Below are 27,097 nucleotides of genomic sequence, written 5' to 3'. Positions count from 1 at the left end.
TTCACAGTCGAATGGCCATGTACGTAAATACTCCATTATTTGGCGTGACCTGTATCTGGAAGTCATAAGTCAAACCAGTGGTTTTTCTCGCACCTCCTGAGTACGCGCGGCGCAAGGCTGCGGCATATCTCACTCGAAACGCTGGTTTTACTTCTCGAAGCGAAGAGCTTCACTCGGGCTTTTTCACCCGTTTTCGTGGCTCAGAGTCGGACTTTCACCGCTCGTATAGAGGGGGCGAGCTCTCGCGTAACCGAGCTGCGGGGCACGTTCGTCGACAACAGAAAACGTACTAGATTAAAAGAGCTCGGATGCGAACGTTGTTACCGCAAACTTATGAGTCCTACCATTTGTATTCGCAATTATGAATATTTTGGCAAATTACATTAAACATCCACGGCTATTCAACAGGTTGTGAAGATACGCAAGAGGAGACATGCAATGCCAAGTTGAAAATTTGACTCGGATGAAAAAAAAAAAAAATGCTTTCGTAACATCGTCGTGCGTGTAAACCGGGCTCCTCGGGAGATAATGTCACGCTATCGCGCGAGAGCATTGGGGAGCTTGGAGGATAGCATGCTGGAGCGGAGCGCTCGTGAATGATCGCCCTCCCGTGCTCCCGCCTCCCTCTCCCCCTGTGACGGCTGCAGAGCATCGCTACAGATGTACTGGGTAATGGTGCGGTGTCGGACGGAATTCAGCGATGAAACAACAAACGCTGCACATATGTTCACAAATGCAAGAGGTATACACCTTAAAGAGCATTATTCTTTAATGAAGCGAATAGCTTCCTAACAGGCGTCTGGCTAATCGCTTACATTTGCAATCCTCCTCGATGGTTTCTGTCCATTTTTTTTTCGTTTTAAGTCGAACAGCGGGCGGCCAAACCACTTCCCAAAGACTTTCGACATTGTCGGTACAGACGTAGGTGATGGCCCCCGGACCCCATCGTAGAAAGTGTTCTTCTTGAAGCGAACCTGTGGCGAATAATCAACGAGTTTCTCCCTTGTGGCCTGCACCTGACGCCCAGTATTCGACCACTCGCTTTCGGTTGCGTACGGTGCCTTTGGAGGGCTTAGGACATCTAGTGGGCACCCATTAGGCGCGAGTCAAGTGGTAAAAGGAGAAATACTGGCTTCGCAGAACAGTATAGTTGCTGCCTCTTGTCTCTTCCCCCTCTGCCTCTTGTCTCTTCCCCCCCCCCCCCCCCCCCCCCCCCCCACACACACACACACACACACACACACACACACACACACACACACACACACACACACACACACACACACACACACACACACACACACACACACACACACACACACACACACACACACACACACACACACACACACACACACACACACACACACACACACACACACACACACACACACACACACACACACACACACACACACACACACACACACACACACACACACACACACACACACACACACACACACACACACACACACACACACACACACACACACACACACACACACACACACACACACACACACACACACACACACACACACACACACACACACACACACACACACACACACACACACACACACACACACACACACACACACACACACACACACACACACACACACACACACACACACACACACACACACACACACACACACACACACACACACACACACACACACACACACACACACACACACACACACACACACACACACACACACACACACACACACACACACACACACACACACACACACACACACACACACACACACACACACACACACACACACACACACACACACACACACCACACACACACACACACACACACACACACACACACACACACACACACACACACACACACACACACACACACACACACACACACACACACACACACACACACACACACACACACACACACACACACACACACACACACACACACACACACACACACACACACACACACACACACACACACACACACACACACACACACACACACACACACACACACACACACACACACACACACACACACACACACACACACACACACACACACACACACACACACACACACACACACACACACACACACACACACAGCACGCACGCACGCACGCACGCACGCACGCACGCACGCACGCACGCACGCACACACACACACACACACACACGCACGCACGCACGCACGCACGCACGCACACGCACGCACGCACGCACGCACGCACGCACGCACGCACGCACGCACGCACGCACGCACGCACGCACGCACGCACGCACGCACGCACGCACGCACGCACGCACGCACGCACGCAGTAGGCGCCAGACAAATGAAGACATTTGTTGCGGCGACATGCTGGCACCGAAAGGAGGCCAGATTAAAGCGGGCCAACAGGTCCATGAACGCATCGAAGCACGACGAACTGAGCGGCACAGTGTTCTCATGAATGCTCCGAGGCGATCCGAAGCTCTCATCTTCAACAGCCCATGTAGAAAATTACGCATCTTCTGAGTAGAAATGTATTCAATGCTCAAATGTGCCCATTCATGTTTGGGGAACCTTCTCATAATGCTAAAATATTAAAGAAGCACGGTAGTGACAATTTTACCGCGTGCTCTCTTTCTACTACGTAGAATTTCAAGCACGGTCTGTTAATCCACACACATGGTTGAACGAAGAAACAAGTGTACGGCTCACTTCATTAATGTCGCATTCTCTACGCTAAATCCGTGATAGTCGAATAAGTGCCGGATAACACGACGCGAAATGACCGAAGAGCAAAAATAATTTTCTGCGTAATTTTTGCACAGTTGACTTGGCCGAGTCTGTTTGCTCTGGTTGCAGGCCACAATCACGTGGACTGAAACCCAGTGAACGCTGATGCACGCGTACGATTTATTTCAAAACGAACGCACGTGGTCTTCAACGGGGTGGAACCCTGTCGATTTGTTTATTATTATTATTATTATTATTATTATTGTGCTGACATGCATCCGACGCTACTTGGCTACCAGAGACAACAAAAACACAAAAATAAAAACCAAGGACACCTACGCACTTTTTATGAGCTGCGAATGCGAAAGAATTAATGTCCCATTGAATGATGCTGAACGGTCCTTCGAGTTATGAACTCCTCGTGGGCAAGCGAGAGCGAAGTGGTGACGTGGCGTCGCGGTGATGCCCTCTCTTCTCACGCTGCACCTGGCGCACTAATGCAATTGCAGGTGTTCCCTTTCGCTCGCTCTGCTCGTTCGAGAAGCACTCGTGGCGTGGCGCCGCAGCCAATGGTAATTTACGTGCCGTTTTTCTGCTACAGATGACAGCCGCCGGCTTTTTCGCTCAATGGGCCATTTGACGCTTTTGCATCAAAAGGGGCCCCTCCGCGTAGTATACGATCACAATGAAATCATGCGGCGCTCTTCGAACACCGCACTGGTACCACCATTGGTAATAAATGCTAATTGTTCCGCATCACAAATGAGCCACGCATCAGGCAAAAAAAAAAAAAAAAAAGGACGAGCGATCGTAACAGTTTGCAGCGCTCTTTGGCGCGAATGGGTACAGCCATTTTCGGACGTCATTGCTGGTGCATCGGCAAATAAGACCATTTGCCAGTCTGCCAAACGTTCTCTTTTTTTTTTCGCACACCTTGACAGTGTAGTGGCAGCCAAAACGAAGGAAGGAAGAAAGAGCGGTTGGCCGAGGCTTCTGGCGCGCGCGAGAATGTTCGATCGACTTCCTGAGCCGCTCTATGCGAGGCCTCAACGGGCGACATCTGTCACGCTCTGACGTTCCTCTGTGGCCCGAGTGCGTTCGATTCCGCAGCCGGCCAACGCTCGCGTTACACGGCCCCAATGAAAATAGCCGTGCCGCTGCTTCGCGGAGTGTCGTCAGTCCACTGGCAAACCCGCATACGCTTTGAGTAATGGCGCGCGCTCCCGGGTTGAGCGTGCCCGCACCTCGGCCGTACCTGGCGCTACCCTTAATCTCACGCCTGCATGATTCCGTGCGTGTCAACAGCTCTCTTTTGTTCTTGGCCTTTCTTTCTTTCTTTTTTATTACGGGGCACCGCCTTGTTTTTGCCTACCTGAGATTACTAGATGAGGACCGTGCAGGAAGCCCACGCGTTCAGTGACAGTATACAGTACAGAAATGGTCGTGATCGACCATTTCTGCTGCCGTTGTTCTTGATAATATCGTGCGGGTCAGTTTTTTATTGCGTGACACGCGGGAAGTTTGCGAACCATCTGGCCTTATTTCTCTTTAGACCAGACGGTAGGCTTCCGATTTTAAAAACCTAGAATGGAGAAAGCTTACTAGGACGCCACGGAGTCCTGGATCGCTGTCTGCACATAACTACCCCCGCGCGCATGCAGACACAGATATAGCTGTCAGCACACACGGGCACCAAGGACAGGCATTTACCCGAGATCACTGTACCACTGTTGTAAGTCATTAACATGTGGGCAGTCTGCATGTAGCAGAAATTTTGCATTATAGTCTGCTGTATATGTCACAAGATAATGTATCCTCAACAGACGGCAGACGTGCGAGAAACCCAAATACTAAGGAAAAAGTATCGAATACCATTTGAATACTAAACGGTAACTATTCTCTTTGCTATTTGAAAAAGAAGTATTTGGTATTTTCTAATAGTCGGACCTAAACCATATTTCCCTATAGCAGAATGTCAAAGTCGTGGTTACTGCACTCCGTCAACTAAACGAAGTATCGCAAGTTATCAGAAGTGAGACAGGACAAAGATTTTCGAAGCAATGCAGAAACAAAATGGATGTAAGTTTTGTTTTCTCTTTCGCGGCTAAACCCAACGTGACTACCTCTAATCTTTTGTCTTTAGTCTGTCGTTTACTGCTTTGGCAGTCCGGCTATGTAGCAGTTTTATCTGTTACGCTACAACCTGTTATTTTTTCTTGAAAACGGGCCCTTTTACAAGTACCTGCAGCACATAAGTGCCACAGCTTCTTTTTTCTGTGACTTAGGATCTTTTCTTGCAACCATTTATTTCGATATTTTTGGAAATGTTGTCATACTGCAGCCATTCTTATTTTCGATGAAGACTTGTTAGAAATCAGGCTTTAAGATCGCGGAGAGGCATTTTCCTTTATTAATAGTTAGTGATATTCTGTATAGAACTGATCCTTTGTATACGATAATTAGCTGTTTTTCTTGTAATCTGTAAAGACATGTTACCTAATAATATCGAGATAAATATTCCTTCTATAAATATGTGTCTGCGTTTGACTATTCAGTGTTCAATTCGATACTAACTGTTCGTATACGATACGTATTGGAAATCGTTCATATTCTAATTGAATTTAAATTGAATTCTGGGGTTTTACGTACCAAAACCACAATTTGATTATGAGGAACGCCGTAGTGGGGGACTCCGGATTAATTTTGATCACCAGGGGATCTTTAACATGCCCCCAATGCGCGGATCACGAGCTTTCTTTTGCATTTCGCTCCCATCGAAATGCGGCCGCCGCCGCCGGGATTTGATCCCGCGACCTCGTACTTAGCAGCGCAACGCCATAGCCGCTAAGCCACCGCGGTGGGTAACGTTGACATTCGCGCACTTCTACTGCAAACAAACGACTATGACTGCTGGTGTGGCGTGTCTCGGTGAAGCAAAGGGCAGGAAAACATCAACAGCATTTTGTCGCTTCCGCAATAAAGTATAGAAATACGCTAAAAAATGCGCATTTGAATTTTCAGCACCACAGGCATCAGTTGTCTCCTATAAAATTTCATTGAAAATGCCGCATTACTAACTGTAGATGCTCATATGGAAAAAAAAAGTACCCTCGTGCGTGCTAACTTGTGGGCGAGTTTTTGTGAGAAAGTAAAGGGAAACGAGGGGCTTCCACCTTTTTCAACGACCAGATCTAAAGGTGACAGGCAACGAAGCTCGTCCAGCTTTCCTTCTGGAGTTAGTACAGTGAACTGTGCGACAAGGTCATTTCCGTTTGGTAAACGCACCCTGCGAACGTTTTTTACGAACGATCCGTTCGGCGCCGCGCGCACTGTTTACGACCGCCTCTCTTCTCCTTCGGAGTCGCACTTCATGGCCACAGCATGGATACTGCGGCGTGAACAGCGGCTTCTTGGAGGCAGAAAAATAAAATGAGGCGTTTTACGTCCCGGAGTCACAATCTCGGTATGAGAGGCATTGAAGGGGCTTATTAATTTTGTCCAGCTTGCGTTCGTTATCGTGCAACCGAAGCTTCGCATGCGAGCGTTTTAGCATTGCACTCCATTCGGAAGGCCGGGTATCGTAACCGCGACGTTGAGCTCCGCAGTTGAGCCACTGAGCGAAGACGGGCAGTGCCCACAAGAAGACGACGTTAGCGTGTTCGTGGTGTGATGCACAAGCGCGGCTCACTTGTAACTGTAAAGGCACCAAATATCCGTCGCAACACTGATAACGTGATAGATATATTAACAGGTGACAAACGGGAAATATGCAGCTTTTCTTTCCCTTTCTTTTACTACACAAACGTTTGTTTGCCAGGGAGCCTAGATCTGCAAAACACGTCGTGACGCGCCAAAATCTCGCTTTTCTCTACACGGCCAGGTTTATTCGCCAGCGGTGAAAGCTAATGTTAACCTGCCAAAGGTTAAAGGTCGCTTCCCAACGCGACTAGCACGCAGCAAGTATAGGAGCAATTCAGCATGGTTAAGACGGTGTGAAACATTTACCGTATAACGCTACCACTTCCAGCGCTACAACGAACGTCGCCACAAGGAGTTTTGGTTTTGTGCCTCAGCTTTACTCAAGGTCATTAGCTACTAATCTGAAGCATATTTATAAGGTCCCGCATCGCGGCTAGAGTGACCTTGAAAAAAATCGCTCATCTATCTCGCATTCAGTAATAAGTGTTTTCTGTCATCTAAGCCAAAATATAGTGCGTATTATAACTAGCTGTTGGGCACCATTTGACCACTAATACTTTTTTCCTGCATGCGAGATAATCATTCCCACATGAGGTAACAAAATAAAAAGGTAGCAAAACTTTCAGTCTTGCTAGCTACCACTAATTTCTCCCTTATTCCAAGTAATAAAGCAGTACTGATGAGCGGTCAACTCTATTTCTTAATGCTAAGAGAGAGAGAGAAAGGCAAAGGGAAGACAGGGAGGTTAACCCGAGATTATCTCCGGTTGGCTACCCTGTACTGGGGAAGGGGCAAGGGTATGCAATAGGTGAGAAAGAGAAGGATAAAAAAAGAAATGAAAAACCTAAACACACACACGCACGTACACATGAACTGTATCTGTGGGCACGGTCACGCAGCCCGCAAAGGCGTTCCTAGTCTTACGCAATGTCACCGTACAGTCCTACGTCCCACAGTGTACAGTCACAATTTGTCAGAAAGTCCCGTGTTTTTCAAGTATCGCAGTAGCGCCTTCATAGCAGATCGCGCTGATGTTCGCGTAGGCCAGCTTCCAAGGATCTTGTTTTCTGACATTGGGTGCTTGTCCAGAGATAATGCAATCAGTTGCACCTGCTCTGGTTGGCAGTGTCGCTGTTAATTTAGAAGTGCAAGCTGCGTAATTTTTTCACGTGATATTTCATGCACTTCTCCTTAGGACAGCTTAGTGTACTGCATAAACTGTCTATACAAGAATGCGATGGTATTCGAGGTCTACATAAAACACCACCGCCTTTAGGCATATAACGAAATGCTAGAAGGTCTAGATACAGATTTGAATCCCCGAACAAGGGGTCATAGTTAATTAAGTTGTTGTTATTACAGTCCTAAACAACCTCGCTGGGACTGCTTTAATACTATTATTGCTTATTTATTCGAAAAATTATTTTTGCTCCCATTGGTTGCATTTTTAAATTATTATTATTATTATTATTATTATTATTATTATTATTATTATTATTAGCCGTGAGGTTTACAGGTGTTGGTCAAATAAACGCTTCAATAGTACCTGCGACCTGCCTCATGCATTCTACAAGAAATATACGTAGTGGAAATCTGGACACTTTTATCATTCCACTGGCCCTGCAATCTCATTTCCATTTCTAAACTATGCTCATTGAATGTCTTCGTGCACCTTATCACAGCGGACATCGGGCACCGTTTCGAATATCACGCGTAGAGCGGCCTGTTAAAGGCTTTCATTAAAGTTACATAGCAGGCTTTATTGGGTTTGCAAAGTAGAAAAAAAAATATACAAAAGAAAAGAAGCCACAAAGTATTAATTACATTCCTTAGCATAGAGGTTCCTCCTGGTGAAAAGCGGTGAAAACATCTTGAATATAGCTAAAGCCACTCGGACCAGCCGCCGTATAGCTTAGTGCCTATGGTCTTGCGCTCGTAAGCTCGAAATCACGGCTTCTATCCGGGCCGCGGCACCCGAATTTTGATGGACCCGAAATGCAAACACGTTCGTGTACTTAGATTTAGGTGCGTGTTGTGGTCAAAATTATTCGGTAGTCCCCCACTAAGGCGTGCCTCGTACTAATATCGTGGTTTTGGCACGTAATAATCCACAATATCATGCAGTGCGATACTGAAGTGACTTGTACGGATGAGAGACGTGATGCGGCAGTTATATGGTGGGTTTGGTTGACGCAGGACCGGGACTGTCGGCGATGTTTCGGAAAGTCCCTTGGAACCCGCATGTCATTTAATTGATAATATAATGATAGTGTTGACGTTTGCGATTTCACGGAAGAATTGTTGTTTGATAAGAAGCAAGATTGTTGTGTTCATATAGGAGGTTGTGGCCAAGTACTGCACCAGGGTGGCCAATCCTGCTCTGGTGAGGGAGTGTGTTACCGGTTCTGGTCACCGGCATCAGGCCACACTCCAGGCCTGTTTAGCAATTTTATCAACACGCGGATTTTTTTTTTCTTTTTTTTTTTTTTAATCCGGTGGAAAATTGCGCGGCACCGGGATTCGAACCACGGACCTCTTGCACGCGAGGCGGGTGTTCTACCTCTACGCCACCGCTGCTGCTGGGAAGGCAGCTGGGGAGGATCAGGTAACAGCAGATTTGCTGAAGGATGGTGGGCAGATTGTTCTAGAAAAACTGGCCACCCTGTATACACAATGCCTCAAGACCTCGAGCGTACCGGAATCTTGGAAGAACGCTAACATAATCCTAATCCATAAGAAAGGCGACGCCAAAGACTTGAAAAATTATAGACCGATCAGCTTACTGTCCGTTGCCTACAAAGTATTTACTAAGGTAATTGCAAATAGAATCCGGAACACCTTAGAGTTCCGTCAACCAAAGGACCAGGCAGGATTCCGTAAAGGCTACTCAACAATAGATCATATTCACACTATCAATCAGGTGATAGAGAAATGTGCGGAATATAACCAACCATTATATATAGCTTTCATTGATTACGAGAAAGCGTTTGATTCAGTCGAAACCTCAGCAGTCATGGAGGCATTGCGGAATCAGGGTGTAGACGAGCCATATGTAAAAATACTGAAAGATATCTATAGCGGCTCCACAGCCACTGTACTCCTCCATAAAGAAAGCAACAAAATCCCAATAAAGAAAGGCGTCAGGCAGGGAGATACGATCTCTCCAATGCTATTCACAGCGTGTTTACAGGAGGTATTCAGAGACCTGGATTGGGAAGAATTGGGGATAAGAGTAAATGGAGAATACCTTAGTAACTTGCGCTTCGCTGATGATATTGCCTTGCTTAGTAACTCAGGGGACCAACTGCAATGCATGCTCACTGCTCTGGAGAGGCAGAGCAGAAGGGTGGGACTAAAAATGAATCTGCAGAAAACTAAAGTAATGTTTAACAGTCTCGGAAGGGAACAGCAGTTTACGATAGGTAGCGAGGCACTGGAAGTGGTAAGAGAATACATCTACTTAGGACAGGTAGTGACTGCTGATCCAGATCATGAGAGTGAAATAATCAGAAGAATAAGAATGGGCTGGGGTGCGTTTGGCAGGCATTCGCAGATCATGAACAGCAGGTTGCCATTATCCCTCAAGAGAAAAGTGTATAACAGCTGTGTCTTACCAGTACTCACGTACGGGGCAGAAACCTGGAGGCTTACGAAAAGGGTTCTACTTAAATTGAGGACGACGCAACGAGCTATGGAAAGAAGAATGTAGGTGTAACGTTAAGGGATAAGAAAAGAGCAGATTGGGTGAGGGAACAAACGCGCGTTAATGACATCTTAGTTGAAATCAAGAAAAAGAAATGGGCATGGGCAGGACATGTAATGAGGAGGGAAGATAACCGATGGTCATTAAGGGTTACGGACTGGATTCCGAGGGAAGGGAAGCGTAGCAGGGGGCGACAGAAAGTTAGGTGGGCAGATGAGATAAGGAAGTTTGGAGGGTCAACATGGCCACAATTAGTACATGACCGGGGTAGTTGGAGAAGTATGGGAGAGGCCTTTGCCCTGCAGTGGGCGTAATCAGGCTGATGATGATGATGATGATGAAGAAGCAAGATCCAGGAACGAGCCTTGGAAGGAGGCAAGAGTCACGATCATTCGAACACATGCATGCGATGGACGTTTCTTGCCACGTGTATAATCTCGAAGCTCTCTGCTTTGCGTTAAAGGGGTGGACGTCTCCTTGTTTCGGTGATTTATCAAAGAAACGAACCACGCGCGACAGTGCTAACGCAAACAGCAACATGGCGAACTGACGAAGAGCTGTGAGCGTTAAAGTAAAAATAGGTGTTGAGATAAAATGCGTAAAAAGCTTACATAAAGTTTTCTGCAATGCCTCTAGAATACTGCCTTTTTATTTGTGCAGCTAACAATGTGCACTTACAAGTTTGTGTGTATGCGATACTGTATTAAAGTATTGTAGTTCCCTTTGTTCAGCAGCTCCTTTATTTTTTTAGCTGCAATAGGCAGAACAGTCAGATGCCGCAGCACTTTCGCTTAATAAATCTGGAACTACTTTCATGTTAGTCACATTCCTGTGTCAACGCCAAGAAGTGGTTCCGCCTCAAGGAAACAGAGCGCGCTAGCTCGTGTTACTGGGTGCCCTTTCGATACTCTTTCTTTATTTCTGCCTCTTTACCAAGCAACGTAACCAAAACTGAAGTGTCGGACTCAGCTATAGCACGTGCACTGGCCTGTTCTCTTTGGCGGTAAACAGAGCACCCGCTTTTGAGAAATGAAACTGGCAGGAAAAGACAACAGCAAGCAAAGGAAGAATCCGCAAGTCTTTAGCGCATCAAGCTTGTGTTGAAGTGCACCCCCCCTTCTTTTTTTCGGTTTTCTTTGCTTATTTGTCAGCTTGGCTATCTCGAGGGAAAGGAAATGAGAGGGAACAAGAAGAACAAACGGCCTTGGAAATGACGGCGCCATGAAACTAAACTGGAACCCGAATGGCAAAATATAACGGGAACACGTCCAATTCTTGATAGCATATCTTCCCAGTCGGACACTAAACGTGCATGCGGTCGCCTCAACACTTGCTTTCTGAGAAAAAAAAAAATGCCAAGGAAACCCATAATGACGAATGGATGCTCAATAACGCGTTCTATATATATATATATATTTTCACTCGCCGCTTTTCAATCTGTGGCGACGATACACCCTACAATAGTCACTCCTAGAAGAGCCACATCATCATCATCATCATCATCATCATCATCATCATATTTTATGTCCACTGCAGGACGAAGGCCTCTCCCTGCGATCTCCAATTACCCCTTTCCTACGCGAACCAATTCCAACTAGAGCCCGCGAATTTCCTAATTTCATTGCCCCCCCCTAGTCTTCTGCCGTCCTCGACTGCGCTCGTGACATGTAGCTCGTGTTACTGGATACCCTTTCGATATTATTTCTTTTTTCCTGCTCCTTTACCAAGCAACTTACCCAAAACTGAAGTGTCTGATTCAGCTAGTGCACTGACCTTCACTTGTCCGTGAAATGCACATGTAAAATATATTTTTGTAGAAATAAACCAAGAAGACATGCTTACCACCACATTTTTCTTTTATATCCTGCCTCCTGCCCTCCAGTTTACACAAGAAGAAAAGGAAGAAGAGAGAAAAAAATCATGAGCCATTCCACTCTGTGAAGACAGATGATCAGCGAATCTGTTTAGCGCGCGATACAGAGCTCACACAGAATTTTGCACAAATGTACGAACATAATTATTGACTTGATCTGTGGTCATCGTGACGATATAGGTGCGCACACACATTCGCGTATCACCTCTGTTATCAAGTGTGACCGTCACGTGGCTGGCTGAATGAATGGCTCATAAAGCCTTAAGCAATGGCTCATAGCCCCGTAAACGCGGCCTTCCCATTACGACGACATGAAAGAAGTGAAATCCTGCGCTGGAATGATGAGCGGTAACGGAGCCAACTATGGAAGACGACGACGACGAACGCGCGAGCAGTAGCACTACGTGTTTGCGCGGTTGGCGCCGAGAATTTTTAAGCCCTTTTTAACAATTTGTACGAAACATTTTTTTTTTCAAAAAGATCTGTTCTTACTCTTATGCTTGATACCTCTTTGGGTCCCAGGTGTTACAAGGGTAGTTCAAGGGCACGTTACATGTCCCCGAGCCCCGGTGTATGCGCCATTGAGCTTGGACCTTTTCTGCACTATCACCAGGATTGGCTCACATGAGGATAGTTTCTGCCCACAGATGCCACGAAACCCCGGATCTCAGCCATATACAGCTTCGCTGTTAAAGGATTCCTCGGGCTGTACATAGAGAACATGGTTTACCAGCTTCAAATTTAGACGGGTAATGACATCTTTGGATGGTCGTATTCGAGCTCTCTAAGTCGGCAATCAAAGGTTGGCTTGTTCAGACCGTCGGGAAAAGGGGCGTTCCGGCGACGTTCCCATAATCCTCTTCGATCGCCCGACTCCAGATCAGAGTGGAAAGGCAGTCCCAATATCGCCGCCGGAGCAGCCGAGAAATCTGGTCGGTTCTCGGTCACGCGACCCCGTCCGTTCCTGTGGTTCTCGCTGTTTCCGCGCGTTGGCGACGTTCGGGCTGCCTGCCTTAACTTTTCGTTAGCATGAATAGCGACTTCGTTTTTTTTCCCCGGCAGCGGCAGCGCTGACGGCGTTGCCAGAATTTTCGCTCATTTCGCTTCCTTTTCCCTCACTGCTCCAAAAAGCAGCCGGCTGTTTGGTTGGCGCAAGACAAATCGTAATTGAAGAAAGAGTGGCTCCGGATACTGTCCACTCGGATTGGAAGAATCAAAGCGCCTATCCGAAGATGTCATTACAACATACAGGAAAAAATGCCAATGCCTTCGGCAATTTGGGGTTTTGTCTTTTGTGTTGTTGCTTCTCATCTCCAAGTTTGGCGCCGGTAAATTATGTGCCACAATACTTGCAATCACTTGCTCCTATTTTCTTTTTTTAAACTCCGGCTATGAACTGATTCACTGAAACAGCAGCAGGCTGTCAGCTAGGACACCACCAACCTCTCAAGGTCATCTTTGCGATGGGCACACCGGTTGTCTTCGTTCGCTATTGTATTGCCTGTAGTATCCCCCGAAATACGTGCCCAGCCGCCACCACTCTCAAAGTATGCGTGGCGCGCAAAACCCCGCACAATTTGCTAAACACGGACGTTACGAGGCGGCGTAGTGGTTGTAAACGCAAAGGAAAGACAGCGAAGAATATCTCCGGTGGTCTACACTGTACTGGGGAAGGGGAAAAGGCGTATGGAAGAAAGCAAGAAAAGAGAAAAGAAAGCAAACGAAGGAAATAATGAGCAATGTAGAACTGTCTGTGTGGGCTCCATCACACCGTCTGTGAAGGCGCCACGTAGACATAAACGAAGTCTATGTCCCACTGCGAAATAAAACGTCAAACAGTGCGCAGTCACAATTTCACGCACAATCCAATGTCTCGTACGAAACGTACCCGCGCCTTTATAGCGGCTCGCGCTGATGTCCGTATAGGCGAGTGTCCAAGAATTTCGTTGTCTGTGGGTGGCGTTTGTTCAGCTGGTATAACCTGGCTGAGAACCCTGCGCTTTGATGATCGAAGCGGGGGCACTCGCAAAAAATCAGCGCGATTGTTTCACTGCAGCCGCAAAATTCACAAAGTGGGCTATTGGCGATTCCCATGAGAAATGAGTATACGCATTTGAAAACGCTACTCCAAGAGATAGACGGGATAGAAGGGTCGAGTCACGTCGTAAGAGCTCAGATGGAACATGAAGTTGTAAATTAGGGACTATGGTACGATGGCGTGCACTTGTAAATTCACTTGAATTCCACTGATTCAATGTTAGGTGATGCGCCAGTGCGCGATGTCTTTTTCATTGCGTCCGATCTCGAAAGAAGGATGGCAGCACGGCTAACGCCATCATAGGAAGATCGAGCAGCTGCGCCCACTTGATCATTTCCATGGATGCTGCGGTGACCAGGCAACCACTGAAATACATATCTCGGGTGCTTTGTCAATTGTTCGATAATGGACTTGTCTGATCTCTGCGACGAGCTGCTCGTGTGATTCGTCACGTATACAGAGCGCAGAGTAAACTGTGGAGGGCTGCATTGGAATCAACTACGCATTAATGGCGGTTACAAGAATGCGACAAGAGGCGCGTCGCATCGCAGTTCATCGAGTGCATAGCATCCATGTAAACAGCGGTAATTCGCTGGGAAGGCGAATCGCATTAATGCGACCGGAGAGGGTAGTTCCATATGGGCCAAGTCGTCTCACGCGGTGCTTCAAAACGCTGGCGTATCGCGCAGTGGGAGAGAGACGGCTACCGGTGTGGGCTCTCCTCCACTCGGAACGCAAATCACAGGAAGCAGCTTCCGACTTGTTTCGGACCGAATTGGGATGGGCCACATTCGAACGCTGTCGCATAGTAATTACCATGATGCGCCAAGAAATACGGCACACGAAAATGTCGCATCCATATGAACACGCATGTTGTCGCCTGGGCAGGAGGTTGCATACCCAGTGACGGTGGTGGGAAAAACTTTGATTTTAATGCGAGGCGTTTTTGTCCGAGTCAACCCACTTTTCATCGTCTACGTGGTATCTGGTCTCTCTTGTGAAGCAGCCAGTAAGAAGCAGCGAGTAAAAAGAAAGAAATGGCTGTTTGCATAACTGGCGTATATGACTTCTGTCCGAATTAAAAGCGTTGTGCCCAGGAAAATGTGCATAGAACTGTATAACTAGCCATGACATCAATGAGCTTTTTGATAAGCTGCTTTACATTAATGGCCAGGCATCACTTGCTCTTATTATGGTCGTACTTATTATGGTGCGTTGTTCCGTGAACAATTTAGACACACAGATTGCATCACTCCGTCGTATATAAGAACCTGCGTGTGTGTGCATCTGTATATATATATTGAAATGGGGTTTATTGTAGCTCGTTCGAGGGATCGCAGGTAGCTCTAGATCACGAGTCCTAGCACTTCGCATCAACAACCCGCGCTCGTGTCTCGCGCCGCAGCGGTGGCAGTCCGCACAGTGCCACATGCATATTACCCACTACAACTACAGTGCCACATGCATATTACCCACTACAACTTCCCCCGGGGCGAAGAGGAGCCATCCTGGCGACCTAAGGCGATGATACGATAAGGGGGTCGTGGTACGGCTTCAGGCGGCTGACGTGAACAGTCTCGCGGCCACGGCGGCGTTTGTCCGAAGATGGCGTCACCGGTTCGACCACATAATTCACAGGCGAAGTACACGCGACGATCCGGTACGGACCTTGATATTTCGGAGCAAGCTTTGGGCTAAGGCCTGGAGCTTGGAAGGGCAGCCGAAGCCAGACGTGAGAGTCCACGGCGAAGGACTGTGTGGGCTGATCGTTGTCGTGGCGATCTTCATGGATTCCTTGGGTATCCGACGTGAACGAGCGAGCCAGTTGGCGGCACTCTTCAGCATGGCGAGCAACTACGGAAAGAGGGGTGAATTCAGAGGCATCCGGGTGATATGGTAGTACGGTGTCGAGGGTAGTGGATGGTTCACGCCCATAAAGAAGGAAAAATGGTGAGAAGCCTGTGGTAGCCTGAACGGCGGTATTGTATGCGTACGTCACAAAAGGGAGGACATCGTCCCAATTGGAATGATCCGACGCAACATACATGGTGAGCATGTCCCCAAGGGTGCGGTTGAATCGTTCCGTTAGACCGTTAGTTTGTGGGTGATACGCCGTAGTGGTGCGGTGAATAGTGCGGCACGCGGCGAGTAGCTCATTAATAACTTCGGACAAGAAGACACGGCCTCGGTCACTGAGCAGTTCTCGCGGTGCGCCGTGCCGTAAGACGAAATGCCGTAAGATGAATGCGGCGACGTCGCGAGCAGCAGCCGAAGCAAGTGCAGCAGTTTCAGCATATCTTGTCAGGTGGTCTACTGCGACAATTATCCAACGATTTCCGGTAGCACTGCATGGAAGAGGCCCATAAAGGTCGATGCCAACCCGATCAAAAGGACGTGCAGGACACGGTAAAGGTTGCAGAGGGCCTGTCGTATGAGAAGATGTCTTGCGTCGCTGACAGGCTGCACATGACCGAATGTATTTGCGGACATAAGAATACATGCCGCGCCAGTAGTACCGCTGGCGGAGCCGCTCGTAGGTTTTCAGGACGCCAGCATGAGCTTGTTGTGGGTCTGCATGGAAATACGTGCATACGTCGGAACGCAAATGGCGAGGGATGACTAGCAGCCATTTGCGACCGTCGGGCTGATAGTTTCGGCGGTACAAGATGACGTCCCGTAGCGCGAAGTGGGTGGCTTGGCGACGAATGGCTCGAGGGCATGTAGACGTTGAAGAACTGCTAAGAATGTCAATGAGAGACACAATCCACGGATCTTTTCTCTGTTCAGACGGCATTTCAGTAACAGCAAGGGTAGCAACCGGGCACTCTATGGATGAAGGTGGCCTTTCGTCGGATCGCATGGGCGCACGGGAGAGCGCATCTGCATCAGAATGTTGGCGCCCGGATCGATAAATGACGCGAATGTCAAATTATTGGATCCGAAGAGCCCAACGTCCAAGACGCCCCGACGGGTCTTTCAGTGACGCAAGCCAGCAGAGCGCGTGGTGGTCTGTCACAACGTCGAACGGACGGCCATACAAGTAAGGGCGAAATTTGTTTAAGGCCCAAACTATAGCTAAACATTCTTTTTCCGTGACAGAATAATTGGATTCTGCCTTCGTGAGAGCACGACTCGCATATGCAACCACATATTCTGGAAAGCCAGGCTTCCGTTGTGCAAGGACGGCCCCAAGACCAACGCCGCTGGCGTCGGTATGAACTTCAGTCGGTGCACTCGGGTCGTAGTGGCGTAGAACAGGCGGTGAGGTAAGCCGACGACGCAAAGTGGTGAAGGCTTGGTCACATGCCGGAGTCCAGTCGCGAAGGTCACCAGAGCCAGCCAGGAGCTTCGTCAGGGGAGCGATGATGCAGGCAAAATTGCGCACAAAGCGGCGAAAATAAGAGCAAAGACCGACGAAACTGCGGAGCACTTTCACTGTAGTCGGCCGCGGAAATTCTGCGACAGCACGAAGTTTGTCAGGGTCGGGAAGGACGCCGTCTTTGGACACGACATGGCCAAGTATGGTCAGCTGGCGGGCTCCGAAGCGGCACTTTTTCAAGTTAAGTTGAAGGCCGGCGGTGGTAAGGCAAGTAAGGACTTCGCGTAGACGAGAGAGGTGAGTGGTGAAATCAGGGGAGAAAACTACCACGTCGTCTAAATAACACAAGCACGTCTTCCATTTGAGGCCTCGTAGAAGATTGTCCATCATCCTTTCGAATGTCGCGGGTGCATTGCAGAGGCCGAATGGCATTACTGTAAACTCATACAGGCCATCAGGCGTAATAAAAGCTGTCTTCGAGCGGTCGGATTCATCCACTGGCACTTGCCAATAGCCCGATCGCAAGTCCAAAGAAGAAAAGAATTCGGCACCATGAAGACAATCCAGGGCGTCATCTATGCGCGGTAGAGGATAGACATCTTTTCGTGTAATCTTGTTGAGGCGACGATAGTCCACACAGAAACGAATCGAGCCATCTTTTTTCTTAATGAGTACTACAGGAGATGACCAAGGGCTGCAGGATGGCTTGATAACACCACGTTCAAGCATGTCTTCAACTTGCTCGGCGATGACATGACGCTCGGTGGATGACACGTGGTACGGACGCTGGCGTAATGGTGCGTGGTGTCCCGTATCAATGTGGTGAGAGACGGTACTTGTGCGGCCTAATGATGCTTGGTTGCAGTCAAAAGAGGCGTGAAAATCATTTAAAAGAGTAATAAGCCGCTCACGTTGTGTCGGCTCGAGGTCATCGGCCGACACAACCGGTGGTACTCGGTTAGATGGCACATGGGGTGCCAGTGCTGTTACGTTGGCAGTATCCACGTCGTCGGGAACAAGGTAATGCACAATAACGTCAGCGTCCACAGTCTGGATGGTACCAATAGTCTCGCCACAGTGCAAAGCCAAAGTGTACGAATTTGGGTTAGAAATCAGTATTTCTGCAGCACCATGGTGAACCGTGAGGAGGGCGAAAGACAACAATATAGGCTGGCGGCGAATGAAGACGGCAGCGGGTGAAAACATGACCGTCGCTTCGGCAAGCGATGCGCATGAAAGAGGGACAAATACCGCGCTGTGAGGGGGAAGGTCAGTATCTGAAGCTACACAGATCCTGGTAACATCATGAACTTGAAAGTCGTGAGATGGCAAATCGCACAGAACGGAGAACTGAACCTCAGCACGTGCACAGTCAATGACGGCGTGATGGCGCGACAGAAAATCCCAACCGAGAATCACATCGTGGGAGCAACAAGTTAGCAGAAAGAAATCAATCGAATACAAAATGTCTCGAATCAACACCCTGGCAGTGCACATAGCGACTGGCTGAACTTGTTGTGCACTGGCTGTTCTAAGCAATAATACCGAAGGCATCATAGTCACTTTCCGTAATTCACGGCAACGGTTCTCACTAATCACAGATACAGCAGCACCTGTATCGACGAGCGCTAGACATTTGATGCCATCAACAGACACTTCAATTACGTTAGCGGGGGAAAAACGAGGACTTTGATGTTCCGACGATGACGCAGTTCGTGCCTCAGGAACTGCGGAAATCAGTTTTCCGCCTCAGTAGTACTGGCACTGGGCCTACGACGCATGGGTGAGAGTGAGCGCCGACGAGGGGAAGGCGAGCGACGAGTATTGTAGAGCTGTGACTGCGGTGCTGGTATGTCATCAGCAGCGTAGACTTCCGGTGGTGGTCGCTGAGGCATACGGTATGGTCGGAAGCCGGAGCTGGGTGGTCGCGCGGTGCCCACGAAGGCCGGCAAGCGCCGGCGGCAGAAGCGCGCTACATGTCCCGGTGTACCGCAGGCATAGATTGTAGCTCGTTCAGGCATAACATTGTAGCTCGTTCATATTGGGGGGTTGTCAGGAGTGCGCCAAGGATTTGTGCCTTGCTGCTGTGCGCTGAAAAAGGGAGCGACCTGCTGGCGAGGCGAGGGCATTTGAGAGAACACCGGCTGGAGAGGCGCTGAAGGCGGAGGTGAGAATCCCGGCAGACGAGGCTCCCGTGCAGCGGCTTCAGCATACGTCAGAGGCGCGGCCACGGGAGCCGGCTGACACGGAGGTGGAAGAGCTTCGGTCACTTGCTCTTGAATTACCTGTCGGATCGCTGGAGCCAAATATTGAGAAAGCTTCTCCGTGGTCGGCAAAATCGAGAGCTGTCGCGCGACCTCCTCGCGCACAAATTCTTTTATTTGCGTCAGCAAAGTTGTGTGGTTGTCGCCAATAACCAATGCTGCTAACGAATCTTCCGTAGGCGGTGGGCGCCGAGCTAAGATGCGTTGTTTCCGTAGCTCGTCAAAACTTTGGCACAAGTTGATAACTTCGGCCACGGTACGCGGATCCTTCGCTAGCAACATTTGAAATGCGTCCTCATCAATGCCTTTCATAATGTGTTTTATCTTGTCCTGTTCCGCCATTGACGGATTCACGCGCTTACACAGGTCAATGACATCTTCGATGTAACTTGTGAACGTTTCACCGTGATGTTGCGCGCGCCCCCGTAAGCGTTGTTCTGCGCGAAGCTTGCGCACAGCGGGGCGCCCGAACACTTCTGTGAAACTTGTCTTGAATCTGCTCCACGTTGTGAAATCGTGTTCGTGGTTTCGGAACCAGAGGTTCGCGACGCCGGTTAAGTAAAACAGCACATTGTGCAACTTCGTGACGTCGTCCCACTTGTTATGCTGGCTCACCCTTTCGTAAGATGACAACCAATCCTCCACGTCATGATAATCGGTGCCGCTAAAGATGGCAGGATCACACTGGCGCAATGCACCGGAAACGATGACCGTCGGAGGCTGTGGTGCATCTTCCTGGGTGGTTTCGTCAGGCATGGTCGCAGCAGTCGGTAGCGTCCGGCTTCGGAGTTCCAGTTTTCGAGGTTACCCCGCACCTCCACCAAATGAAATGGGGTTTATTGTAGCTCGTTCGAGGGATCGCAGGTAGCTCTAGATCACGAGTCCTAGCGCTTCGCATCAACAACCCGCGCTCGTGTCTCGCGCCGCAGCGGTGGCAGTCCGCACAGTGCCACATGCATATTACCCACTACAACTTATATATATATATATATATATATATATTACTGGTACGCGCAATTGCAAGACGCGAGAGAAAGACACCGACGCACGGGACAAGCTCTACTCGCAACTAAATTTTGTCAAGATTTCACCTACTTAAATATGCAGCACATGAGCACCATTTATTAGCATGAACCAACTAGCCCAGACAGATTTTGCTTATATATATATATATATATATATATATATATATATATATATATATTGTCACGTGGTGGTGACGTTGAAGAACACAGTAGCAATACTGTGAAAGACAAAACTAACTTTTATTGTGCGAACCTGTGCCCACAAAAACAGGCTACACTTATAGCACAACGATAGCGGCGAACACGGTCGGCGATCATCGAAAATCTGATCAGCGGGTCAAGCGCGTCGGCTTTTATACAGCAGTCATCGAATGTTCCAGACTAATCGTTGGGACCCGCATGTCGTCCACAAAGTTCTACACCATTCGAGTCACGCGATGAAATCACGTAACACAAGGTTGCGCGACAACAGATAGCGGGTAGAAGCATCAATAACTTTCCAGAAACTTCGGATACATGCATCCGCGTCCCACGCTGTGCGATAACATTTGTTAGGCGGCGAAACGTGGTCGTCCGATAAATATAAGTGCGCGTGTCAATACCCCCCTCTTAAAAAGCATCGACCCGATGCTGCAAACAAACGAAAATAATAAAGAAAAGCACTCGTAACAAAGAGAACAACAAAATAAGGAAGTTCGTCAGCGTCCGTAAAAGGGTTTAAGACGCACCACGTGGACCACTTCAGATCGTGCGCGGCGCCGCTCTGAATGCGAAATGCCGTCTTGCACGACCTCATAGTCCAGTGCGCCAATACGTCGGATGACCTTGTAGGGTCCGAAATATCGTCGCAGTAGTTTTTCACTGAGTCCTCGTCGGCGTATCGGGGTCCACACCCAAACACGGTCGCCGGGCTGGTACTCGACGAAGCGTCGTCGGAGATTGTAGTGTCGGCTGTCGGTACGCTGCTGGTTCTTGATCCGTAGGCGGGCGAGCTGTCAAGCTTCTTCGGCGCGCTGGAGATAGGTAGCGACGTCAAGATTCTCTTGGTCAGTGACGTGCGGCAGCATAGCGTCGAGCGTCGTCGTCGGGTTCCTGCCGTAAACCAGCTTAAACGGCGTGATCTGTGTTGTTTCTTGCACCGCCGTCTTGTAAGCGAATGTTACGTACGGCATGACGGCATCCCAGGTCTTGTGTTCGACGTCGACGTAGATTGCTAGCATGTCGGCGAGGGTCTTGTTCAGGCGCTCCGTGAGACCATTTGTCTGCGGGTGGTAGGCAGTTGTCCTCCTGTGACTTGTCTGGCTGTATTGCAGAATGGCTTGGGTGAGCTCTGCTGTAAAAGCCGTTCCTCTGTCGGTGATGAGGACTTCTGGAGCACCATGTCGCAGCAGGATGTTCTCGACGAAAAATTTCGCCACTTCGGCTACGCTGCCTTTCGGTAGAGCTTTAGTTTCAACGAAGCGGGTAAGATAGTCCGTCGCCACGACGATCCACTTATTTCCGGAAGTTGATGTCGGAAACGGTCCCAGCAAGTCCATCCCGATCTGCTGAAAAGATCGGTAAGGAGGCTTGATCGGCTGTAGTAATCCCGCTGGCCTTGTCGGTGGTGTCTTGCGTCGTTGACACTCTCGACATGTCTTGACGTAACGGGCGGCATCGGCGGTTAGGCGCGGCCAGTAATACCGTTCTTGTATACTCGATAGCGTCCGAGAGAAACCGAGGTGCCCAGCTGTCGGATCGTCATGTAGGGCGTGCAGTACTTCTGGACGCAGCGCCGACGGAACAACAAGAAGGTAGTTGGCGCGGACTGGTGAAAAGTTATTCTTCACGAGTACGTTGTTTTGAAGCCTGAACGAAGACAATCCACGCTTAAATGGCCTAGGGACAGCGTCGGTGTGGCCTTGCAAATAATCGACGAAGCCTTTTAGCTCCGGGTCCGCTCGTTGCTGCTCAGCGAAGTCTTCCGCGCTTATTGTTCCATCCTCGTCATCTTGCGGCGGCGGGTCGACGGGGGCGCGTGATAGGCAATCGGCATCTGAGTGTTTTCGTCCGGACTTGTAGGTTACAGTGATGTCGTATTCTTGTAGTCTGAGGCTCCACCGCGCCAGCCGTCCTGAAGGGTCCTTTAAGTTAGCTAGCCAACACAACGCGTGATGGTCGCTGACAACTTTGAATGGCCTCCCATATAGGTAAGGGCGGAATTTTGCTGTAGCCCAAATGATGGCGAGGCATTCCTTTTCAGTCGTAGAATAATTGCCTTCCGCTTTTGAAAGTGACCGGCTAGCATAAGATATCACCCGTTCAAGTCCGTCTTTCCTCTGGACTAGGACGGCACCGAGGCCTAGGCTACCGGCGTCAGTGTGGATTTCGGTATCGGCGTCCTCGTCGAAGTGTGCAAGTACCGGCAGCGACTGCATGCGTCGTTTGAGTTCTTGAAATGCATCGGCCTGCGGCGTTTCCCACTTGAACTCGACATCACATTTGGTTAGATGTGTTAGCTGCTCCGCGATGCGTGAAAAGTCCTTGACAAAGCGCCTGTAGTAGGCACACATGCCAAGGAATCTACGCACTGACTTCTTGTCGATGGGCTGCGGGAACTTTGCGATGGCAGCTGTCTTCTGCGTATCGGAGCGGACTCAGATTTGCTGATGACGTGGCCTAAAAATAGAAGCTCCTCGTAAGCGAAGCGGCACTTTTCCGGCTTCAGAGTAAGTCCTGATGACCTGATGGCCTCCAGTACTGTTGCAAGCCGCCTAAGGTGATCGTCGAAATTTCCGGCGAAGACGACGACGTCATCCAAGTATACGAGACAGGTCTGCCACTTCAATCCTGCTAAAACCGTGTCCATCACGCGCTGGAACGTTGCAGGCGCCGAGCACAGCCCGAATGGCATAACTTTGAACTCGTAGAGGCCGTCTGAGGTGATGAAGGCGGTCTTTTCGCGATCTCTTTCGTCGACTTCTATTTGCCAATAGCCAGACTTGAGGTCCATCGACTAGAAGTATTTAGCGTTGCAGAGCCGATCCAATGCGTCGTCTATTCGTGGGAGGGGGTATACGTCCTTCTTCGTGATCTTGTTCAGACGACGATAATCGACGCAGAAACGTAGGGTTCCGTCCTTTTTCTTCACCAAGACTACAGGAGATGCCCACGGGCTTTTCGACTGCTGGATGATGTCGTCGCGCAGCATTTCGTCGACTTGTTGCCTAATAGCTTCACGTTCTCGCGTCGAAACTCGGTAAGGGCTCTGGCGGAGTGGTCGAGCGCACTCTTCGGTTATTATGCGATGCTTTGCAACTGGTTTTTGTCGAATCCTCGATGACGTCGAAAAGCAGTCTTTCTATCGTCGGAGAAGACTTCTGATCTGTTGCTGCTTACTCATGGGAAGACTTGGATTTACGTCGAAGTCTGGTTCGGAGACTATGCTCATCGGGCTAGATGCGGCAGAATCCGAGAGGACAAAGGCATTGCTGGTTTTCACAATTTCCTCAATGTACGCGATTGTCGTGCCCTTGCTGATGTGCTTGAACTCTTGGCTGAAGTTGGTTAGCATAACTTCCGCTTTCCCTCCGTGGAGTCGAGCGATCCCTCTTGCAACACAATTTGACGGTCGAGCAGTAGATGTTGGTCGCCCTCGATGATGCCTTCTACGTCAGCTGGTGTTTCGGTGCCGACGGAAATAATAATGCTGCAGCGCGGCGGGATGCTCACTTGATCTTCGACCACACTGAAGGCGTGGTGACTGCGAGAGCTCTCCGGCGGTATCGCTTCATATTCCGACAGCGTTATCGATTTTGACCTCAGGTCTGTGATTGCGCCATGTTGGTTCAGGAAGTCCATGCCGAGAATGACGTCTCGTGAACAATGTTGGAGGATTACGAAGGTGGCAGGGTAAGTCCGGTCATGAACGGTAACTCTTGCCGAGCAGATTTCAGTCGGCGTAATGAGGTGTCCTCCAGCGGTTCGAATTGGATGGCCTTCCCATGCAGTGTTAACTTTCTTCATGCAAAAGGATAGACAGTTGGGCGAGTTGGTACGGTAACATGATTTTGACTTCTAGCGCGAAGTGAAACACGGACACAGAAAGGAGCGCTCGTCCTGTCTGCTCTTTTCTGTGTCCGTGTTTCACTTCGCGCTAGAAGCCAAAATCATGTTAACTTTCTTCAACTGGGCGGCGATGTGTCCACTCATGACGGAGTAATCGGCCCCTGTGTCGACTAAGGCGGTGACTGCGTGCCCGTCGAGAAGCACGTAGAGGTCGGTTGTTCTTTGTCTGGCGTTGCAGTTAGGTCTTGGCGTCAGATCACGGCTGCGTCGTGTTGAACTGAAGTTGGAACGTCGCGTCGTCAAGTCGTCTTTCGTCGGTGTAGTCTTGGCTTCCTGACTTCGTCGGGACGGCGGCGTGTCGTTATTATGTCGTCGAGATGGTCTCTTCGTCGTCTTCATCGGCGGCGGAGGATCTTCGTCAGTTCGACGAACAGCAGCCGCACCTCCATCGGTTGCTGCTTTTAGTTTTCCGTATATGGGCTCGCAGAGCGGCCCCGGGCTGGGCCGGTGTATGGTCGGCGCTGCGGCGACAGGTAGCGGCCTGGTGACGGCGAACGGGACGGTCGTCGAGGGTTCCACTCAGTGGCGGCGAGGTAGTCGGCGACATCGCGAGGTCGTTCGCCAATCTGTGGTAGCGGCGCGTTAACCGCGAACCATCGGAGTCCCATCTCCCGGTATGGGCATCGGTGGTAGATGTGCCCGGCTTCTCAGCAGTGATAGCAAAGCGGACGGTGGTCGGGGGCGCGCCAAACGTCAGTCTTCCTTGGGACGCCGCGTGAGGTGACGGCTTGGCGTGGTGGGGGACGACGGAACTGTGTCGTCGCTGGGCCCTGCCGTGGACGCGGAGGGGGAACGGGACGGCGGGCTACAGCGGCGTATGTCATCGCTTGCGTCTGAAGCTGCGGCGAGTTGTTCCGAGTTGTTCTTGGAGTTTCTCACGTACGGCGTCGGCAATCGAAGCCACTTGAGGCTGTGATGAAGGCAACAGCTTCTGTAGTTCCTCCCGAACGACCGCTCCGATAGTCTCGCGCAGGTCGACGGTGGCCAGTGACGCAACTCCGGCGTAGTTTGTCGAGTTCGTGCGGCGGTTGAATTGCCGGTTCCGCATTTCCAGTGTCTTCTCGATGCTAGTGGCCTCGCGAAGAAACTCGTTGACGGTCTTCGGTGGGCTTCGTACCATTCCGGCGAAAAGTTCCTCCTTTACACCACGCATCAGTAAGCGGACTTTATTCTCCTCGGACATTTCCGGGTCGGCGTGGCGGAATGGGCGGCTCATTTCTTCTAAAAGATCGCGGTGGTTTCATTAGGCAGCTGCACTCGGGTTTCTAGTAGTGCTTGGGCTCGTTCTCGGCGTACGACGCTTGTGAAGGTCTGCAGGAAACCGCTTCGGAACAGGTCCCACGTCGTTAAGGTGGCTTCTCGGTTCTCGAACCACGTCCTGGCAGCGTCTTCCAATACGAAGAAGACATGTCGCAGTTTGTCGTCGCTGTTCCAGCTGTTAAATGCAGCGACCCTCTCATACGTCTCAAGCCAGGTTTCCGGGTCCTCGAATTTGAACCGCGGAACGTCGGAGGCTCCCTGGGCTGCTGCAGCACGATGGGCGACGCTGGGGCTGCCATCGTGGTTGCCGACTTTGGCGCCGACTCCAAAGTCACGTGCTGCATTTCACATTAAGCGCAGTGACTACACAAGATTGCAATTGATGAAACCGCCGCGTTTGTTATATCAAGAGCAGGGGCGTAGCCAGGGGGGAGGGGCTTATGGGGCTTCAGCCCCCCCCCCCCCCCGAAATTTCTTGTGCTGTCCATGCACCGCCGACCAAAGCAACCGCCGGCGCCGGAAATAATACTGGATTTTGTCTAGAATGTCTTTTTTACGCTCGAAAAAACATTTCACCGCGAACATTGGGAACTCGGGCGTGATTTTGCGGCAACGCCCATGTACCAGGAGTTACATAACACAAGCAGCCCCATCCGAGCACAAAGTTCCAAGGGCGTTTTGATGGCGAACGGGCTCGCCGCCAGGGTTGCCAGATTTGGCTACTTTGCGCCAAATTGGCTACTTTTTGAGGCTGTTGGCGGGGAAAAAAATGCCTTGGCTACTTGGCTACTTTTGTGGCTACTTTTGAAATAGCTTGACTATTGTAAAAATTGGATAGAACCTTGTGTAGCTCATATTATGCAGCAACATTAGCAAATATTTAGGCCAACGCACGACGACGACGCTTCAAATCTTTTCAAGCTGGACCATCATCACGGTCAATCTGACTCGGGCGCTTTCATTTCATGCAAAGGATTTCGCACTGGTGACGTCACAGCGTGTTCCATCTTCGCATTGACGTTCCGCATCCGGCCTTCCGCACATTGGGCTTGTTCGATTTTCGGAGTTC

At 49.8% G+C, this 27,097-nt stretch overlaps 1 protein-coding gene across 1 annotated transcript in view; it reads right to left on the bottom strand.

Annotated features, from left to right (window-relative positions):
- The window catches only part of LOC126547032 (frequenin-2-like), a 358,731-nt gene that overhangs the window by 155,498 nt on the left and 176,136 nt on the right, over positions 1-27,097 (bottom strand). The window lies entirely within an intron of this gene.

The sequence above is a fragment of the Dermacentor andersoni genome, chromosome 1 (genome assembly GCF_023375885.2).
Source record: "Dermacentor andersoni chromosome 1, qqDerAnde1_hic_scaffold, whole genome shotgun sequence".
In the NCBI taxonomy this organism is placed as follows: domain Eukaryota; kingdom Metazoa; phylum Arthropoda; class Arachnida; order Ixodida; family Ixodidae; genus Dermacentor; species Dermacentor andersoni.
The sequence above is the reverse complement of the archived record's forward strand: the minus strand, read 5'-3'. Positions and strand labels throughout refer to the sequence as shown.